Consider the following 21,936-nt stretch of genomic DNA (forward strand, 5'->3'; position numbering starts at 1 on the left):
ATCCCTCTGCAGTCCCAGTTTCACTATACTTCTGTCCTGACATATTCTTATCTCTCCTCTCTCATCTGACTTTTATACCTCCTGCATTCACACCAGGCATGTTCCTCCTCCACACTGCCTGGGTACTCTCCAGGAATGATTCACTGAACGCAGGACAGAGATTCCCGACAGCCCAGGAACTGGAAACGAGGAAAACTGCTTGCAGGGAAAAGTCCTTCTGATCTCCGGTAGCCCAGGACTGGAGCATCTTCAGCTGCTCTCTGAGAATAACTGCCTGCTCAGCACCAGGAGCTGCAAAATGCCTAAGCAACACATAGTGCTAGTTTACCCTCTTACTACCATCACACATTACACTATAAGAGTGGGTCCCACTGTGGAATAAGCCCCTGTTTCAGAAGGTGTTTAGTAAACACAAAGAGAGTCTTGATCGAACTTCTATAAAAGAAATTAATCTTTATGCTTTATCTGTCTCTATCATTATTTTATATATATGTATATATATTGCTAGGAGGAAGACATGCATGGAATGCTCAAGTGCTACTTCCTCTGAACACCAGCATCTGCAAGCACTACAGTAAGTGAGGAGTAGAATCCACTGCAGTGGAACACACCCAGAAAATTCAGCAGATCTCTCTTTAGAGAAGGTTTACTAAAAAGTTCATCAAATCAGGGCCTTAGACAGCCTGTTGCTTGAATGCCTCTCTGTTACAAAGGCAGGTTAGGTCAATACATCATAGCGCATACACTGAAGGTAAATGACTACATCTTTTCTCCAAAATCATGCTTTAAAAAAAATTATCTGGCTCTCTTCTGGTTTTGGCAGTATTACTAATTGTTCTGAATACAAGGGATGAAAAAGGTATGTCAGCATCTGCACCTGAAACAAACATGTGGAACAACAATTCAGAAACAATGCCCAGAAAGCAGGTTTTAATGCCCAAGGTCCATCCTACCTAGGTTGACTCTTACTGAGAGTATTTTAAAAAGCTGTCCTCCTGTACACCAACTCTTCAGCTCCCAAGCAAGAAATACACACTTTCTTCTGGCCTGAAGAGAGGAGGAAGGTGCTTATGTCATGTGAATGTACCTAGTAAGTGTTAAAGTATTTTAAGGCTGAAAACGCAATTTCAGCTGAAGTAGGAACAGATCCATCCTAAATTCAACAGAAAACTGTAATCAGAAACTGGTCTATTCCAATAGCACAAATCCAAATACCTTTATATTTCATGGGTTCTTTGTGTGCTCACACACAAAGCTGCTTAATCCAGCTGTTCTCAGCAATCATTCACAAAAGCAAATGAATGAAAAAGAAATAAGCAGCAACCATCTCTACTCCTACTCTTTAGTTGAGGTGAACAATAATTTGATTGCTTCGGTCAATGGACAAAACTATCTTCTGTGGCTTTAAAAAAAAGGTTAATTGAGATATGGTGGAACCTGCTCTCACACTTGGGCTTTCTGAAAACAAGGTCCTGCCTGTTTCAAGGGCTCTGGCATCAGCTTTTGCATGAGGTGAGGCAGGGAGCTGCCAACAGGTGACTTCTCCAAGACTGACCTGATCTTTCAGAGATGTAGTAAAGGAATAGCATTGAAAAGAAAAAGCCAATTGAAATAATTTTATACCTCCCCTTAAGCATTCACTGCTGGCAGGGATTGAGCTCAAAGGCCTTTGTCTCGGCCAGCACAGCAGCCTGCGCCTCGCTGGACGGCGGCGGTGGCTGTCGTGAGCAGTCTCTGATCTGAAGGCAATCTCAGATTTGGTGAAAGCTGAACCATGCTCCTCGGAGGCACACCATCGTGCCATCTAATGAAGGATGGCAACTGGAGATGATAAAAGCTACTACCCAGAGCTGTCAGTACATGGCACAGCTGGAGGAGGATTAAGATGTATGGTCTGAAGGGCTTCCTTAAGATTGTCTGAAAATATGCAACACAGGAGTCTGGCTCTATCAGAATATGGAAGAAGTAAAGCAGCAGGGGACAAAGACAGCCATGAGAACTGTCCCTAGAGAGCAGGGGACAGACCTCGCCAGGGGGACATTAGAAATTTTCAAAAATAAATCATCTATTGGTTTGTTTTGGTGGTGGTTTTATTTCTAGTTTTGTTTTGCTGTTTGTTTTTTTTTTTTTTTTTTTCCAGAAACAAGGCTTGGTATTCTTTTTCCATTTTAGCAAACGGATAACTCATGCAAAACACCACACTTTTCTTACATGACACTTCCCAGAGACCCTCCTATTTCCCTGGAGAGTTTATCAAACATTTTCAGACAAAACAAGAGGTTTGTTGCACCAGTGTCAATATTGTCACCATATCTGTCCAGGTTTCCTTAAAATGGTCCTCCTCCTTACAGTACTTAAGAATCTGCCCTATACACAGCTACAGCTGCAGTGAACTAGTCCTTATTATGAGGTAAAAAAAAATTGCAGCATTTTTCACCTAAATTTTAAGAAAACTCATGGAGTTTAAAAAGTAAAAGGGAAGACAATAAATTGTTACCTAAATTCAGCTTAATTATGAGAGCTATGCACGTTTAGATTTTTATCATGCCACAGGTATTTTATACTGAGAAGGTCTATTAGAAGTTCTGTCCTGGTGAACAGTAGAATCTTGTACAAAGAGCTTCTCCTTTTGGGAAAGAAGCAATGGTTTGCACTGGGGCTCATCGTATTTAATTGCTGGCAAAAAGTATAATAAAATCATCTCTCTGAAATAACGTCCATTCATTCTGAAGCTGAAATATCATCAGTCTTTGGCATTCAAAGGTATTGTCCACGCAGATTGAAGAAAGCAGATCACAGCTCAGGCCGATGGTTTCACAGCCTGCGAAGTGAGGAGCACAGCTCTGCACGCCTAACGCCGGCTGACTCTGCCAACTCAACAGGATGGAGATCACCACACCTGCAACGTCTCCATTCACAGGCTCTCTGGCATTTCTCAGGTTTTACACTGGGTCTGGACAAGTGTGGAAAGACTACAACTCTGGTGACTAGAGGTTGCTCCATCTCCCTTCTTTCATTTTCACTACTTTCTCCTAACAGGGTATTTATTATTCAACTGCCAAAACTCACAATGCCACATCTGACCTATACTTTCATTACCAAGGCTTAGAAAGCACCTGATACTTACTGAATACTTAGCAGAGTTGCAGTAAACATTCTTACCTTACAAACATGTCAATTATGTGACTAAGAGGTGACCTGTTCAAGGCCACACAAGTTCACTGCAAGAAAAGTCTGACATCCCTCTTCTTATGTCAACCATTAAATACATGGGGTCTGTGTTTCTTTTTCAAGTTTCACCCAGTGCCCAGCCTATTAAAATAAGGAGCAGCATTATTGACCTGATTTTATAATCTTGTATCTCAATATAATTTACATTTATCACAAGACAGAGTATTAAACCTTTGCAGAAGAACATCTAAGTCAGTGAGTAACAGAATCATGATCACCAACATCTTTTGACGAGACTACCAGGCTGCATACAACCAGAGAACATGGGGGCTGAAGGCTGCCTCTGCTCCAGTGGCTGTTTAGAGGTAGATGTTATCAAATTCCTTTCACATCTGTTTAGATTTCTGGAGACAAGCACCCACATCACACACAAAAAAACCCACCCTCACATCCTTTTGGCAGCCAACTGTTTGAAGGGGCACAGAGAAAAAATGAGCTCCTTTTGCCCTTAGAGGCTGCCTGTGAAGGGCACTAGTAGGGTCTAGCAGCAGAATAATACAGTAAATTTTTGCACTATTGCAGTCTGCACTGCACCTACTCTAGGGATAAATAAAATTCCAATCTCCACAATCTCCAAGGCTGTCAATCTGACACCTTTTGTGAATACTAAATTCACACATACAAAGAACTTTCTCCTTTGTAGGTTTTGAAACATCTCACATGCCGTTTCCTACTGGTAACTGAACAAGCAGCATAATTTCATACCTGGCAATTTGAAGCCTCTTTTTCAGCAGTTTGAAATAATGGATTATGCCTTTTGTTTGTCAGTAGGAACAGACAAATAAGGGGGGGGGGGGGGGAGGGGAAGTAAAGTTTCAAGCAACATTTCATTATTAAAAGAAGATCTATTTGCTGACTGCTCCTGTTGGCTAATAAGCAAAGGGAAAGTCAGGTGTCCATTTTACAAGTTAAGGATCTTGGATTTTTGAGCTGGGAAAGTAGGACAAGCTCCTGATACCTTGGGCAGATACTGCCCTAACAACCGACCAGCAAAAAGCAAGAACTGCTCCCTCATCATGCATGCAGATCACCCATACAGCCCAGCTGGACAGGGAGCTACTGAGAACTCAACATGCCATGCCAGAAAACAGTATTTACTTTTTGGACTCAAGCTATAAAGAGCAACCAAGAAGTAATTAAGGTTCCTGATCACAACAGGGCAAAGAATATCAGCTCCAGTGTTGCTCGTTGCCCAGAAGTTCTTACTACATGTGGACAGCTTCTCAGAGACCACCAGCCTACCCTCTCACAACCAATACTCAGAGTTTATGGCCTCCAAATACCTAAAAAAGCCTGTCTGCGGATGATTTTGCTGTCATTTTGAGTGACTGAATATCTAAAGCTCTAACCTTAAAAAAGAATAAACCTGTCCAAATTTACATCAACTGTATTGTTTAGTATAGCTAACAAGCTGCATGAAAGCCAGCTGCTGCTAGGCCACAAAAGGGCTCCCATAAAGAAGGAAGAATCTGGATACACTCTTATATTGAATTTCATAGGCTTGAACAAAATCAGCCTGGTTCTATCAGCCCTGCAGTTGGTTTTGGCTGCTCCCCTGACCCTGGCCAGAGCCCAACAGTAATCTTGGTGGAAGGCTCCCGTTAGTACTACCACGACATTTATGGAAACATCTCAAGCGTATAGGGACTGGTCCCTGGTAGAAATCAACACAAGCGTGACAAGTCACTGCACAGTGCTTATTTAAGTATCTCCAAAATGGTAAAAAACAGAGAAAAGTAACATTAAAAGAGAAGAGAACCCTGAAGCAAGGATGACTTAGGCATTTATAAAATGCCCATGTATTTGCATCTGGCACATACTATACATCATATCCTGCAGCAAGGCAGGAGGAAGTTATTTTTGAGAACTTGATAGTAAGAACCGAAAAGAAGTAACTGTGCTTCTCTCACTCTCTTTTTTCTATTAAGCTAATTCCTGTTGTATAAAGTCAGCTTGAAAGCTCCTTTCAAAGAAAAAGGGGGAGGGAGGAGAGGAAGAATCAGATCTGCTTGTTTTTTGCATTTGACATTCAGGTCTCGTCCCCCTGTTTTGTTTTCCTGGAGGACGCGGCGGCGCAGACCTCGCAGAATGATGACATCACACCTACAAAAAAAAAAGCAAAACCCAAACAGGAGGAAAGCAGTTCTCCCTCCAACAAGAGCTCAGAACAGCAGCTCTGCTTCTGGCTGTTACCTTTTGGACAACACAAAACTCAATGTGTCCAGGGGTAAAATAATTTCCCTTTCAGACCCCCAGCCCACAAAAGCAGCCCATCAAAATGGGGAAGACGGCAGTCCTGATGCTTTCCAGGCTAGGCAGAATCGAGTTAAAAGGTGTTTAGTTACTGTTTGCCTATAAAGATACCTTGAACAGTTCATTGTTTTATGCTTGTTTATGCCTGTTTTATTATTGGTTTCAAGTTATACAGGCAAGTGGCTTTCACCATGATGAAACAAAGCAAAGCATAGCATGTTTAAGTCATTGTAAATTGAAAACTGCTCTTACTTAAAGGCTTTATAAAGTTATTTCTTCCATATGAGGTAAGCATTCTAAAAAGCATCCTTCCTGCAGAGCAAGTGCATATGCTACACCAGAGACAGAGAAATTGCTAGATGTGTATGCCTGGAGAAAGTAGCACCTGCAGAGGGGAAAAAACACACCTCTTGCCGTGAAGAGGCATTCATACCTTGTCTGTATTTATTAAAACTCAGGAGAGGCCCGTGCTAGAACATGTGCACTGACTGCTCTACGTCACAAGGAGATTTATCCTTCATGTAATACCTGAACACAACATATTGACATGACTGGCAAGCTCAGAAATAACAGGTTTTCAGTGTGAAATATCTACAAAATCTTGGAAGCAAATTTCCAAGATGCTTCCTGGAGACTCAAGACACCAAACTAGATGGTACATGATCATTTGCCTTGCTCCTAACAATTTATGACTTAATTTTAAGCAGCAACAACAAAAAACAGCAAAGGGGGGGGAAAAAAAAAAAAAAGGGAGAATTATAGAAGGGGAAGATATTAAATAACCAGTAGTCACATGGTTCCAGTGATAGCTACTGAACAACACAATGGTGACAAATCATTCAGCAGCTCTTTGCTGTGATTTTTTGGTAATTAAATATGAAATTAAGAAGATTGCCAACTCCACCTTATGCACAAGCTAATCAGCGTTAGCAGCCTGCTCAATTCAGACAGAATACTAACAAATTCTCAAAGCAGCAAAACAAACATAGCCTTGTTATGAAAGGGACAATGCTCGAACAATAACATCAACTAACCAGGTACTGTCTTCAGATTTTGTCCAGAAAAAAATTTTTAAAAGATGCCATCATACAGGACCTTTCACACCTCCCTAGAACTTACAAGTCCTGTTATTACCGTTCATCATCTACCTTGAGAAATTCTGGCATAACAAATGGTTGATTTCAGATAAAATGCAATTACAGATTTCTGTGAAGCAGCTGAAGTTTTCTTCAGAGTTTCACTCCAAGACTTTAAATGGTAAAATGGTAACACACTAGAATATGCCACCTAAACACCTCAGTCTCCTGCCCCAGTGATTAAAAAGAAAATAAGACAAGCAACTACCGTTAAGAAAGCATCAAAAGGAGGTGGTAACTCCACTCAGAGAAGGAATTTTAGTCAGAAGTTTGAAGTCTGAGATCTGTTATATCGGACAGGCCCAATGAAGCATGTTGAGTCCTGTTGGGTTAACTCTGGAGATTAGTCAGGACAGACGGACAATGACCATCGCTGTAACTTTCTGTTTATGTATTTACAGAACGTATTTTAGTGGTGAGACTGTATGTGTCATGTCCTTAGAAATGCTAATCACAGGCATGAAATCACATATAGAAAACCCCTAAATCAGCAGGTGCTCGATGCCTCCAAACCAAAAAATAAGCAGACAAGTAGAATCACAACTCACACCATACTCTCCTTCCACTCATGCTGCTCTGTACCACTCATGCTAGCCCATATCATCCTTGTTTCCCCAACACCTATGTAAATAGGTTGGTAGATTTTGCAATGCTCATGATAAACAGGTACCAACTATTTCAAACCAGCACAGGTAGCATTCGTTCCAAAGCTAAAAGAAGATCTCAGATAAAGCTTTCTAAATTTCATACTCCATGGCTGCGGTAACATTGAACAAAAATCCCTCAGAAAACCAAGGTCCCAAAATACTGAGCACTATCACACAGGGACTAAAAATTCACAGTTTTCATGCTTTTTGGGCTATTCTAGTTTAAAAATAACATGACTGCAGCAACAAAATCCTTAGTTTTATCATTTCCAAATAGGCCCCAGCAATTTTACCGCACATATATGCTTTAAATGAATACCAACACTGTAAACTTCTCCACAGAGACAGTTAAAGTAGAATCTAGAACAGATGAAAGTTACTTGTGATGAGCTGAGCAATGGCTCTCTCAGCAATGCTTACAGATTCCTGGCAGGTACAGGGGCTCTGAGCTCTTCTTCCTTCCTAGTGCATCAGGTAAGAACACTTTCAGCTTTTTACGTAAAACAGCAGCATGCATTTGCACTACACAATAACTAGACCCTTAAGAAGATGCAAGATTCAGCTGTAGCAGGGACTGCACAAACAGGATAAAAGGATACACTCTGCCTCCACAGATCTCCATAAAGATGTATAGACAATCCCCAATCTTGCAATTATATATGCACAAGAATATTTTTAACATAGGTGAGCAGTCCCCAGTTACTCCTGTGTGTGACTGACTCCCAAAATGAAAAGACTTCGTTTGCTGTTCATCAAGTTCAGGGACTGATCTACAATGCATTAAAGACCCCTTTCAAATTTATTTAAAAATAAAAATCAGCAACAAGTCACATCAGAGTAACATATAATATTACAAATTTCAAGATTTAGCCAGCTCATTCATGAACAGCATCAAATTGCCATTATGATAAGAAAGATCTACAGAGTGCTCTCATATGATGAAACAAAAAACCCAATCCGCTGCATTATTAGTAGGTCAGCCAGACTTTCAGAAGAGATCTGGGACAGTGGTGCTGCTGAACTTTGAGGTCTGTGCTGCTCCAGCACACCCCACAGACAATGCAGCATCTCATACACTTCTGCTTGTACTTCACAACCTAGAAGGCACTGCAGTGCTGCTGGTCAGATGTTCATTGGGGAACAAGGAGACAAATTCTTCTACCTCTGCCACCAGCTATGCTAAGCAAATCACTCCTCCACCTGTGTTTCAGTATCCCCACTTTATAAATGTGAAAAATAAATGTGCATTCATCACCCATTTAAAATACCTTGAGATTTATGGATGAAATTCAGAACTGGGAATTACTATTATTATCCTGCCAACTCAGAGAAAAGTATAAAAACATCACACATGTAAGATAATCTTTCTGTGTTATAGCTTACTTAAATTTCTATTTGTGTATTAATATTTCATTTCTCATCATATTAATATTAATGGTAGCTACTTCTATTTAAACATAAAAATATTTGTAATACTTACAAAAAGCATAGTGATTATACCAATTTATAGTCACTACAGTAATTAATTTTCAATACCAGGGAGTGCAACAGGAAGACTATTCAAATGAGGATCATACCCGCTGGTGCTGGACCAGCCACTGTGGAAAGACTCAAGAGCCCTGTGCGATGGCCTGCCTTCACAGTCACCCACCCACAACTACCAATTCCTGCAACAGGGGAAAACACAAGATACTTAAAATAATGTGTGAATTAATATTTTCAACAGATAGGAGCTATTTAAGAAAAACCATGACAAGCACCTACCATTAAAATATTTCGGAAAATACAGACTTCTCCAAAATTTGTTTTAAAACCAGTGTGCATCAAAAACTGCATGTCAGATCTTTTTTAATAAACTAGCAAATAATTATTTAAATGTTCTTTACATTTTTGTAACTAATTATGAGCTAGTGAAGGTAAATCTCTTTATAAGCAAAGTATATTCATGTTAGTCTAGTATCCAAAGCACTCTGCTTGCCACTGTCAAATCAGGAACAAATCTTTTGCCCAGTCTTGTTTCCACAAAGAAATTTAAACCATCAGTATTGCAATGAAACCAAAGTTAATGGTGAGGATGAGAACTTGCTTCTTCCCCAACATTTTATTTTGGATGAAAAGCATGCATATGGACCTCTTGTTAAATACAGGTTATCTTAGTGTTTGGGACCCCAGGCTCTGTCTTCCCAGGCAGCAACCGAGTGAAATTTTGAAGGCTCTGGTCAGTTATGGACTGCTGTGTAGGTTGAGCTGGTAAAAAATGTGGTCACCTTCTAAGCTAGCAGCTCACAGCAACATCATCTTCTGAGAGTGGGAGAAGGAAATATCTCCCGTGATTGTCACGCAATCAACTAAACTCAGACCAAGCATCCTCTGCCACCTCCATGGGCACACACTCCTGCTTGTTTGTAGGGCTCTGGACACTTGACTTGGCTTTTGGAATGGAGATGCTGTGAGGATTCCTTTGCCCATGTATTGTGTCAAATGAAGGAAAAATCTTCCATCCTCCACAAAGGACAGATGATCAGCATTCAGATGGGTTTGCCTGCATTCTTGCTGCAAAACGGGCAGGTCCCAGCAAGATTTAACAGGAGGTTCTACCACACACCTCCAGCCAGAGACTAACCTAGTTTTAAATACTTCAAAGCATGGGTTAGAGGGGGTTTTGTGTGGAAAGGGAAGAAGGAAAATTAAGCCAAAAACCCAGGTAAGAGTTCAGGGTTTGCTTATATGGCAATTAACCTATAATAAAAATGGAGCTTGGCATTCTTAGCAAGGCATTGCCTCTGAAACATATCATTATTTCCTTTCCCAAATTTGATACGTTTCTAGAAGCCAGCATGAAATTTTGTCAAGGCCTAGGTTACCCTCTTTTTTAATTAAAGTTGCAGACCTTCAAAAATCTTCCATCTAGGAGCCTGCCTGCATACTAGAATATACTGAGCAAGTATAAAGTGGGGTTTGTACCAGTGCAGCTAATGCCACCAGAAATCGTGCCACTGCACCACAGTTAGTCTTTATGGGTAGTGAAACCACATTACTACAGTTAGTCAGGTACATAATTCTCAACACAAGACTTCGATATGCAAAGAGTAATAAAAAAGCCCAAGGAGATGTGGGAGGGCAGTGGATTTAAAGGCAGAAGATCATCTGCTGTGCATAGGTTCTGTGCTCTGTTTGACCCTTGAAGAGGTAGGCAGCTTATCTAGGGGTACAGGGCCAAATCATACATAAATAGATTTCAAAACCAGGGTTTAACTAGTTTGCTATCTAGGCCAAGAAACAATTCTGGAACATATTTAACACAGTTTAATTGCATCAAATCATGGCTGGCCCAGAACCGTTTTTAACAACTGTCAACTGCTCTTTGGAACAGGCAAAGCCAAAAAGTGAAGATCACAGCGTACAGTTTCCGAAGAACACAGAGACAACCCAAACTCCAGAGAAGCAGCAGGAAAGCAAGGCACACTCAAATCCCATGATCTTTATTCAGATTGGGTTACAAGGAAGTGGGAATTGGGAGGAGCTAATGCTAGTGACAACTGCAAGCCAGAACTAAAGAAACATGTTGCGCTGCCACCGGGACGCAGCTTGAGAAATCCTAATAAGCGATGGTTTCCCATGGAGAAAGTTACTGCACTACTTACTGTCTACCCGTGGCCTATTTGAGAAACAGTGTTAGCACAAATAACCTCCCATCTCCTCGGCTGGGGGAGGGAGTGACAGTCACCAATTAAAAGGGGACTGAGGCAGGAAAGAAGAATTGCATATTAAGAAGGGCGAAGGAGGCAAAAATAACAAACATGTGTAATACCGCATGTGATTCTTTCCAAGAAATCCCAATACGACAATTCGCTGGGAGCAGGCTCATGGGTCTGTTATTGCCTTTGAGCAGTGGTATGTCAGGGAAGAGGAAGAATTGTTGGATGCTTGGAAAACAGGCTGAACACATGGATGGGGAACAAGCCAAAAACTGTTACAAGAAATGTTCCGTACTCTTTCAACATATTCGCATTCACATATTCCACTTTCCCATGCTCCTGGATCCCAAAGGTTTCCACAGGTTAGAAATCAGCCAGACCAGAATGAACTGAGGCTGAACCAGCAATGCAAAGAGAGGGACTGATCCTAAAGGACCTAACCCCTCAAAAACTGTGTCTACTGATGCTCAGTGAATGGCAGCAGACTAAAGGGAAGAAAAAAGCGTTTTAAAGTTTAGCTGAACTAAGCGAAAGGCTGAAAGCAACTTTATTCACATTTTAGGAATCCAGGTACACACTGGCTTTCGGTCTGAGATCTATAAGCAAGAATCTCTGAGCTTAACATTAAACATCAAAATTTACTTTTCAAATATGGCTTGACATCACTGACATGCAGCAAAAGCTCCCAACTAAATTCACAAGCACCACTCACCCACATTCTGATAGGAGGCTGCCCTGTAAACACGCTACACTTGATGAGCGTAGGAGAAAACTGTTTTTATAAAATTACATCTCACTCTAAAGAAAATATTTGCATGGCTGTAGCCAGGAGTGTAATAAGGGTCAGTGAAAGATCACAGGCACAGAAAACAGCAGAGCCTGCCAGCTTTAGAGTTCTGTGATTTTTACTTCTTTCCTCAAGATCTAAGTTTTCCCAAAAAAAAAACATTTCTAGCCTTTTCCATTTTAAGGACACTTTTCAATATGTACATCTCACGCTGTCACCCCATCCTGACCCCTAGAGAAAAAACAAAACTCCTTCTAGCCAAGCAATACAACAGACAAAACTATTAGCTACTGTCCACTCACATTAAGAAGCCATCATCACCAGAACTCAGAATGTCTGTTGGGCTGTCCTCCACACACCCCTAAGAGGAGGATACCCTCATCTCTGAGCTGGGTAGGTGCATACTAACTGCATAGCTGGGCTCAGCAAGCCACAATTAAAATGGAGAAATTTTTCTGTTTAGACAAAACTTACTGCTGCTTTGGTAATTTCATGTGATGTTTACAGTGGCTACCTTGCCTCTTCTTCTGGCAAAGAAACCAAGATTTATCAGGATGTAAAAAAAAAGAAAAAAAAAATTGTCAAGAGTAACAATGCACTAATTTCTGACAAAGTATTGAAAGTTCTCAATTGCTTCCCTTTGGTAATCAAAAAAAAAATAAATACTGTAATTCCAGTGATCACCAAATACTGGTTTTAAAACTGCTTTAAGAAACCCCAATTTAAGTACCCATTGTGCTGTCTAATGTCCACTGTGTTTCTAAAGGCCTTTAGAAAGTATTCCTTCCTCCATGTTTTGTACTGTAAATGAGCACTTAGACAAGGAGGAGGGATTACACTGTCTAAAAGCCAACTGTGCTTTTAAACAGCTCTCCATCCTTTCCTCCTGTTTTGTGCACATTTTTTCCCCTCAGACACTTTGCACTTCACCTCTGATTTCATGTTTTTGTATTTTAAGTTCTGCTTTCACAGGAAGGACTCTGCTTCACAGCTCTGCGCAGCTGAGCTCCCTCTGGAACTTCACGAGGGGATTAGTGGTTTTTTGACCCTTTATCCATTGGGTTTTTTCCAGTCTCTCCTCCACACATAAATCAATGTATGATGAGCAACATCTCAGCATGTTAAAGAACAACGAAAACAAAGGATCCTGAAACCTAACTACTACAAGTTTAGGAAAAAGTGCCACCAATCACCTCCACCTCCAAAGATTTCTCTTCAAGCAAGCTGTGGTTCCAGGGCAGCATGAACTGATCTAACTGTCATGGTGCAGCCCAGTCCCTTGGGTTGACTCTAGCATCACCTAACTGTGCACGGAGCCACTTCAGATCGCCAAGTGGACACAAAACTCCTTGCATTTTTCCTTAGGTTAGCTTTCTGCTGGTAGGGCTCAGTGCAGATCAAAGAACAGAGCCAGTGGAACTGCATACATGGAAAAGCAGGTGGAGGATGGGACCACACACCTAAATCAACTTCTAGAGTAAACAGGAACTCACCAGCAAGCACAAGGCTGCCCAGACAGACGTTTCATCTTGTGTCATATTCGTTAAGAACGAGCAGTTTGTGGAGAAGAGTAAGAGACGTTCAATAGTTACAAAAGAAAAGACAGCCATCAGTCTCAGAAGGTATTAAATCACCCCTCTCTGTGTTGCTATAGGCAAGCTTGTCTCAAACATGGTTAACAGAGGGAGGACACCTGTGTTACCCACAACTGAAACCCTGCTGTCTGACCCCAGATAACGAATTCAGACATGATTCTAGTCCAGAGTTGAAGTTAAGCTCTTCCCTTTGTCCAGGTTCACAAAAGGAACTAAAACTATAAACTTTCGCTCTACCTAGCATACTTGAACAGGAAAAATGTAATGGCCACCCATAACCATTGTAATTCAGAAGACAAGAGGCTGTGTCACCACTGGTAATACCAAAGATTTTTATAGTTTCTAGTGTGCACTTCAACATAACAATATGGTTTTTACGTTATTTTAATATGACCAGAAAAATAGAAAATGCTTCTAAAATAGGATCTTTGTGATTATGCAAGTGTTCTCCAAAATACACTGAGAATGGAACAACACAGATATTTATCATAGCTTCCTTACCACTTCTGGATCACAAAGAGAGCCATATCAACTCTAAACATTTTGTTACTTGACAAAACATCTATACCGTCAAATAAACTTATACGAGGCATGTTTTGCAAATGACTGTAGTCTCTATTAAGTTAGACCAGAAGTATATCCTTGCAGAGGAGATAGAGACAATAGCAGTAGTACATCCAGTATGTCTTTTCAAGGAGAATTAGCACCTGAAAACAAGGTACCTGGAAACCACCTAATGCTCCTGTTGAGTACGCGAGGCTGGGTCCAAGTGGAACTCACTACTGCAGAGTCAGCTATCTACAACATCTTTAAAACAAATCTCTGAATTCACTGCCATATCTATTGTTCTCTACAAAACATCCTTATTACAGGAAATCCACTACTAGGATACATCTGAAGATGTAATTATTAGTGTGATATTTTCTTCTCTTCTAATGTACCTCAGCAAGCATAAAAACTGAGGCTTACAACTCATTAAAAATATGTTATTCTGGTGACCAAAAGTGAGGAATTATAATAGATAGGCAAAGATGAAAGCTACACAAATGGAAATGTTACTTAGATGGAAGTAAACATTTAAAATTCTCCAGTTTAGCTTAGACCAGAATTTAACAGAAGGACATACAATAAGTAACTTTTTCTAATAGTCTAACTTGAGGCCTAAGTCACCTTATCTGTACATAATTTTAACACCAACAGCTGGTCCTCTACAAGCATGCACCTAATTTCAGTCTAGTTAAAAAGAAAAAAAAAAAAAAAAAAAATCAAACTATCCAAGGAGTTTTTACTTCAGGCAGTTGTGTTTCAAGACTATTAAATTTAATTTAAGCTGTTCTATCAGAATCACTTTCTCTTCAGCGAGACATTCTTAACGGAGGAGGAAAACATTCTTGAAGTTCAAAGGACAAATTAAGGTTCAAGTTAATCAATATATTTCAGTCTACAGATAAAAGGAAGAGGAGTCCTAAAAATGGCAAACATACCAGTCAGAACTAGGCCAGTGTTGTGGAGAATCTAATATGAAGGCTCAAGCCAATCGCTGATTAGGTTTGCCCTTGGACATAAGTAGCAAAAACTATGACACGCTGACTATGAACAGGCACAAAGGCAAGCAAAATGTAGGCTCAAAGTAGTGTCAGAAAAATGTATCTAAAATCATATTTATTGCAACAGAAGCTGTTATTCTGTAATTCTGAAATATGAAAACAAACCTTCACTAGTGTCAAAATATATCACAGTTTTCCACTGTGTTTTCACAATTATGACGTGCTATCTACTAAAGCTATTTTTCAGACACTGAAGATGTGAACTATACTGTTCAATGATACATATGTAATGTTAGGGGTGGTATTTTGGGAACATTTTATTTGAAGCATTCCAAGCTGATAACCTTTATCCGAATACATAAAACAAGAGCCATGTCAAATGCACTATAAATAGCATTAATAGTAAGGAATCGATAGCATCCAAACCTTTAGGTAACATCTTATTAATCTGCTCTTGGCATGCATGGACACACTGCTGTAAGGGTTCTCAAAATGCAACAGTCAAAGGTGAAGGACACAATTTGTTCAACTAGTTAATGCAACTGCTATTTAACCAACTCAGCCACTAAAATGCCACCTAATGAAACACTCCATACCATGATAAGCAGCAGAGACAACAAGATAAACACGAAGCATTTTTCTAAGAAAATAAATTAAAGTCATCAAGGCTAATACCGTTCTGTCATTCTTCCTACGGCACGTAAAGATCTACATTTGACAACAACCATTTTAATCCCTGATTCTCCCCCCACCCCCCACCCCCCCCGTTTCTTGTACCGCGCCCAACACAATGGTACAACTGCATGTTACAGGCACCCAGGTATCGCCTTTATATTTATTTCTGCTTTCACAGTGACAAAGGTGAACTGTAATGCTCCAAAGATGCTTGCAGCAAAGCAGGCTGAACGATATTTCTAAAGACATACCCACACGCAGGTTACAGAAATCTAGCCTCCATGAGATGTTTTAATCTGACAAATTAAAATGGTTGGGAAACGCTATTTGGCTAACGGAATCGGCCGCCACATGCATTGCTGTGGGGAAGCAATAAAAGGTCTTTAAAATAGGTCACTTTCATCCAAATCCCATACCAGCACCGAACAAAATGGTATTTACACTGAAAACTCACCACTTGGGGAGGAGCGAGGGGTAGGGAAGAGAGCTCGAGGGAAGGGAAAGGAAAAAAAAAAAAAAAAAAAAAAAAAAGGAGGGGGGGGGGGAAGGCGGGGGGAGAAGGGGGCAGGAATCCGCCCCGGTCTCTGAGGGACCCCCGGCCCCCCCCGGGGGCTCCGGGCTCGGCCGACGAAGCCCCCCGGAGCCGCGCAGACAAAAAGGACCGAGGCGCCGGGCACGCCTGGCCGGGGGGAGCCGGCAGCTCGGCCCCAGCCCTAGGCCTCTGGCGGCCCCTGACAGCGGCGGCCGCGGGGAACACCCCGGCGGCGGCGGCCGCCCCTCCGAAGGGAAGCGCCATTTCGCCTCCCGCTCCCCCCGCCGGTGCTCGGCGCCCGCTGCCGCCGCCGGGGCCGGGGCCGAGGCAGCAGCCCCGAGTCCTGCGGCACTGCCGCAGAGCGCGGCGGGGGAGGCGCCGGCCCCACCGGGCCCCCCCTCCTCCTCCTCCTCCACCTCCTCCTCCTCCACCTCCTCCCTCACCCCTCCCGGGGGCGCCCCCGCCGCCGACCCGCCCCGGCCGAGCCCCCCGCCGCGATGCCCGCCTTACCCTCCGCCGCAGCCGGGCTGGGAGCGCCGGTCGGCCCCCCGCGGAGGAGGAGGAGGAGGAGGAGGAGGAGGCGGAGGAGGAGGAGCGGGGCAAGGGGCGGCGGCCCCGCGGGGGGAGGCGCCCCCGGAGGGGCGTCGGGCCCGGCCCCCGCGGGTGCCCGGGCGCGGCGGGCACAAAGGCGGCGGGGCACGGCACCTAAGATGGCAGGGCAGGCACGGCGGAGCGCCCAACCGCCGCCGCCACGGCCGCCGCCGCCGCCGCCGCCTGGGCCCCGCTCGCCGAGCCGCGGCCAGGCCGCGCCGCGGGGGCACGGCGTGCGGGAGGGCGGGCGGCGCCGGCCGTGCCTGACCGCGGCGGAGCGGATCCCTCGGCCGGGCCGCGCCGCGCCGGGCTCGCTGCCCGCCTGCCTGCCGCCTCCCCTCAGCGCCGCCCGGGCTCCGGCTGCTCCGTCGCCGCCGCTCCGCGCTGCCCGCAGCCAGCGGCCCCCGCCCGCCCCTCTCGCGAGACTTCGCCGCCCTCTCCCCCCCCCCCTCCCTCCCCTCACCGCGGGAGGGGCGGGGGGCGGCGGTTTGGGGGGGGGAGGAGGAGGGGCAGTTATGGCGGGGCGGGCTGCGGGTGTGAGGGGCGGTTTGAGGGCAGAGGTAGGGCAGGGCGCGGGGTCGCTGAGGGAGAGGAGGGAGGTAGAGAGGGGGACCGAGGGTTGTCGTAGAGGGGGGTGTGAGGGTTTGGGGGAGCCCCGTGGGGGGGGGGGGGGGCCGGTTGGAGGGGTGAGAGGGGCCGGAGGGAGAAGATGGCGTGTGGGGAGGTGCTGCGAGGGCCGTAAGAGCTCAGCGCGGGGTGGAAAGGGGAATGGGGAAACTGAGGAAAGGTGTGGGGGAGCTGAGTCCGGGGAGAAGGGGGGCTTGGGCATGTGGCGGGTGGGGACTGGACATGGAGAGTGGGGGTAAGGGAGAGGCCTGGAGGCAGGTGGGAGGTTGTGGGGGGCAGAGGAGGGGGGTGGGTTTGGGCCAGGCCAGCGGGGGGTGAGGACACCCGCCTGAGGGGAGCTGCGGGGAGCAGCAGCAGCTCAGCTACAGGCGATAACCCCAGGAGGGTGGTAGGTGTCTGTTTGTGCAAACTCTTGTGCAACTGGCCTGACCGAAGGGGTGCGTTTCAGACAGACTGCTCTTGGCTGAACTGTATCCGGTTTATGGCCAGAAGGGGGGGGGGGGGGGGGGGAGGTGGAATAAAGAAAAAAAATAATCTTATGGACTGAGCACATGGCCTCCTGAGCTGTCGTCTTGGCTCTCGGTGGTGGGTTTTGAACTTGGTAGGTTGTGGAGCCTTTGTGTGCTTTGGTATCTCCACCTAAGAGCTTGAGATAACAGTTGGCTTCATGCAGGGATTAATTATCACATCTTGTAGTCACATATTTGTTTATTTGTTTTTACTATAGATTACAGCTGGAGGAATTCTAAACAGTCCACCTCTCCTTGTCATGGTGTTTAAATGCATTGTGCTCCTGTCTGAGCAGAGGAAATCACTGAGGTCAGTCTCCCTTGTGTTTATAGTTGCTTTCCCTTTCAGAAGTATGGGGGCAAGGAATTATCAAAATAACAATTTGTACTGACATCCTGATAATAAATTAATAGAAACGGTTACATAAGACACAAAGTTTGCAGAAGATGTGTTTGTAGGGATTACTTCTACTTTTAAATTCAGGATTATATCCGAAGGGATGGTGTTCTCAGTTGTAAAGTACCCTGTAAATATTCATGGTTTTGAGGTGTCCCCAATATGAAATAGTACAACTCTGTAAATCCAGTATTACTGATACCGCTGAAATAAAACAAGCAAAACAAACTTCCTTCCTATTTTCCCATAAGCTAACAGGTATTTTGTACCATAAAAAGGCTTTGTATCCAGCAGGCATCGAGGATGATGCTGGATACTATTTATGTGAACTTTGCATTTACCTTTAGACAAGCAGGGCTACTGGGAACTATTTAACCTGGGATGGGGGAAGCATGAAGAATGTAGAGAACAGACATTGGATGTAATAATTGTGGACCCCATCTAGAATTTTGCAAACTTGTCACATAGTGGTCTGATACTTTGCCATTTCAAATCCCAGTAGGAAAAGTAAGACAAATGTGGATCACTTCAAACATATGTTGTTGTAAGTATTGGGAGAGGCAAACTAAAGGTTTATCTGATTATCTCAACCTTGAAGTTGGCAGCTATGACAGGAAACTTGGTTTCATTCATCTGCCAAAGATATTTGTAGCGTATCATTTGACAAGTTAAAAGGCATTTTTGTAATGGCACAAAAATAAAACCATCCACTTTCTGAAACTACAGTTTCTGTCTTCTAAAATAATACGGGTTTGGAGACATGCTTCTGGGGAAATTAAGGACATACTTGAAAGGTAAATATTTGTATTTTCAAATGTCAGAACAATGGTGTTTAACACAAATCTGCTCAGCATGGCCTATCAATATAAATTTGTTCTCGTACTTGTTTTGTCAAATTAGTGGGTATCATTTGCTTTTGCAGATGGGAGAACTAAATGGAGCTGTAAGAGGGAGTGATCTGCCTTTGGGGTCATAAGGTAGAATTGAGAATCAGGTTCTTCGGAATCTTGATCTTGTATTTCTTCCTGCAGACAAATTGCCTTTAAAATTCATGAATTATGAGAGTAAAAGTTAGTGAGGTCCATGGAGCTAACCCAGTAAACGCTAGCAGAGATTCTGGGCCTCAGCTCTCTGTGTTACACATTAAAAGATAATGATAGCTCTAGGTAAAAATCCTTATAGTCTCTATTGGTGGCTGCAGAGAAATGTGAATAATGCTTTGCCATTAGCTATCAAGTATTTTACTTAAAACACTAGATCTGCATTTGATATGTATTCAGTGACCACTTCAAAAATAAGAAGTATCATCTGTGGACCAGCAGTTTAGAAGTCCTTTGAAATTATGAAGGAACAGACAGTACGAAAACTATGATGTTTATTGTCTCCAGCTAAACAAAACAGGTGCTTTTAGCATGATTTTCTAGCCCTGTGGTATTACGCATGCTCTTGCTGCCTTCTCAGATGATCATAGTAGCTATCTAGAAAGTTAGTTTAGCTTAGTTTGCTAACTTCCTGATGCAAACTTAGTTATTTTAAAGAACAAAACAAGTTTATGTATGTCTGCATCTGGGATTTGCACCAGTTTTTCTATCAGATGACTATACCCAAAGTTAATTCCATCTGAAGGAGGTGCCAGAACATCAATAAATAAAAATTACAAATTGCCTAGCGGTTCAGCTGACAGGCAGAACTGGTTTCAACACATTGTTCCCAATGTGCTGCCTCAGAGCTGGTCCTGGGGTAGACCGGTACAACATTCCAGTGTAGACAGGACCTTTAAGGGCACACATCAGCACTCCATAATATTGTAGGAGAGGAAGCAGAGAACAATACTATGTCCAACGGAAACTGTGGCAAGAACTTATTCAAGGCACATTGTAATTACTCGGGCTGGGAATTTGGCCAGGACATTGGGGTTAACACCCCTACTTCTTTAGAAGTGTCATAGTTTATTTTTTTTAATGACTTTAAGTGATGAGAAGCTTGGCTTTCTGTCTCAGCAGAATGACACCACCTCTAGCAGTATAAACTTCTTACAGCAACGTGAAGTGCTGGTTCAGAACTAACTCAGAGCAGTGATGGGGCCTAGTACAATAATCATTGCTTTATAAATACTTCAGTAGACAAGAAAGATAAGGGTGTGATTACGGCAGAATTTCAGCTGCTGTAATCACAGTCATACCTTCCTTAGCCTTCAGCCTACATGCTGCTTTAATCTGACCTTTTTTAAGTGAACAATTGTAAGTTTTAGAATAAATCATAGAACTTGAACCAATTAAATTTGGTTATTAATTATGATAGTAGTTATGAACTGCAGTTGTCGATGCTTTCATTTTAGGAAATTTGTTGTCATGCAAGCAGAATGAGATTTAGCCAAATTATGGAGGGTTTTTTTTTAATTCTTTGACGGCACTGAGATTTTTAGAATGTGCTCTTTCTATTTATTATATACTGATTTGGAAACCAACTTTCAGATTGTTCTCTGTTTACAAAGAGGGTAAGCACTCGTGTGTTTTAGTGTGTGCCTAGTTGTGAAATGCACAAGTGAGGAATTGTTTTGCTTTTACTAGCTCATGAAACCTGCTGTAATTCCTATAGTGTAGTTTGGGCCATTATTATGGTTTACAAAGTTATACAGGAAAAACATGTTCTAGAGAAAGGCTGGTCAAAATAAACGAGGTAGAGTCTTCCAGATTGCTGTAATCTGGTTTTGTATCAATGAGGTAAACACTTCAGTGCATTCACTGGGATGAAGGTACCGTGTCAGACAGTATCCCTCTGACAGTTTGTTATGTCGTAATGACAAAAATGAAGCAATACTGATGTTATTACATAACCACTTTTGTATTATATGACAACAATAATAATACTTCCCTCTTCTCTCTTACCTTTTATTAGATAAATAAACGTGTTCCTTGCTGTGCACTTAGGATTGTCCCATGAGTCAAGGGAGTGGTTTTATTTATAAAGAAATGGGGAAACAGTGGCACAAGAAGTAGTACTTGCCAAGGTCATATGGGAAATCAGTGTCAGAGGCATAAACAGAATCTCAGCCTTCTGACTGTCCCACTCTACCCTCTGGGCAACTAGACAAAAGTAGAATAGTGGCTTGTAGTGTGACTCAAAAGCTTTTCCTTCCTCAGCAACTGCCACGCTGGGCAATTACAAATAAATGCCAGTAGCTCATTTCCACGTGAGTCAAACAGGTTTCCAAGGGACTCTAGGTAGGCATGTCTTCTGCTGGTGAAGGCTCCTTGGTGGATCTTTGCAATGGTTTTACTTTGAAATATTTTCAGAACTTGGAAAAAAAAATTCTCTTTTTGCCAGATGTACATTTCCTCTGATTACTTTCAGGGTCTTTTGTAACACATGTTGCCCAGGGACACCCAGGAATTCTTTTTACCCTTCTCTGCAAGAGAATAACAATAAGCTGATTAAGCTGTTGTTTTTCAGTGCTTGTTTTATACATAGCTTATACCATACATGCCTGGTGCTAGGAAGTACTTCCAGAATATCAGTACAATGTATTGTTGTGATGTATCGGTCACAAGATGTATTGCACTTTGATAGATCAGGTATTTAAAGATAAGGGGGTTGTTGGGGTATCTCTTAAACACAGTTGTAGATAACAGTGTTCTTGACTTCCTTTTAACAGCAAAATCAAAATGTGTTGGTCCAAATTTTTCCAGGCCATGACAACTGAGTATAAGG

The 21,936-nt window shown here is 42.8% G+C and overlaps 2 protein-coding genes across 5 annotated transcripts in view; one reads left to right on the forward strand and one right to left on the reverse strand.

Moving 5' to 3' along the window:
- Nucleotides 1-16,898, reverse strand: part of TAOK1 (TAO kinase 1) — a 68,504-nt gene extending 51,606 nt beyond the window's left edge. Inside the window, exon 1 of one of the 2 annotated variants that reach the window (XM_032993425.2) lies at nt 16,612-16,898. The gene's annotated coding sequence lies outside the window, so the exon portion shown is untranslated. Of the gene's footprint in view, nt 1-16,023; nt 16,116-16,611 lie in introns of those variants that run through there. The other variant, XM_032993630.2, reaches the window with a different exon arrangement.
- Nucleotides 16,899-17,175: 277 nt separating this feature from the next.
- The window catches only part of NUFIP2 (nuclear FMR1 interacting protein 2), a 41,172-nt gene continuing 36,411 nt past the window's right edge, over nt 17,176-21,936 (forward strand). Inside the window, exons 1-2 of one of the 3 annotated variants that reach the window (XM_042791353.1) lie at nt 17,176-17,252; nt 18,047-18,138. The gene's annotated coding sequence lies outside the window, so the exon portion shown is untranslated. Of the gene's footprint in view, nt 17,253-17,627; nt 18,139-21,936 lie in introns of those variants that run through there. The other 2 variants (XM_042791352.1, XM_042791351.1) reach the window with 2 other exon arrangements.

Source organism: Tyto alba, unplaced genomic scaffold, assembly GCF_018691265.1.
Source record: "Tyto alba isolate M040663 unplaced genomic scaffold, T.alba_DEE_v4.0 Super-Scaffold_19, whole genome shotgun sequence".
Taxonomy (NCBI): Eukaryota; Metazoa; Chordata; class Aves; order Strigiformes; family Tytonidae; genus Tyto; species Tyto alba.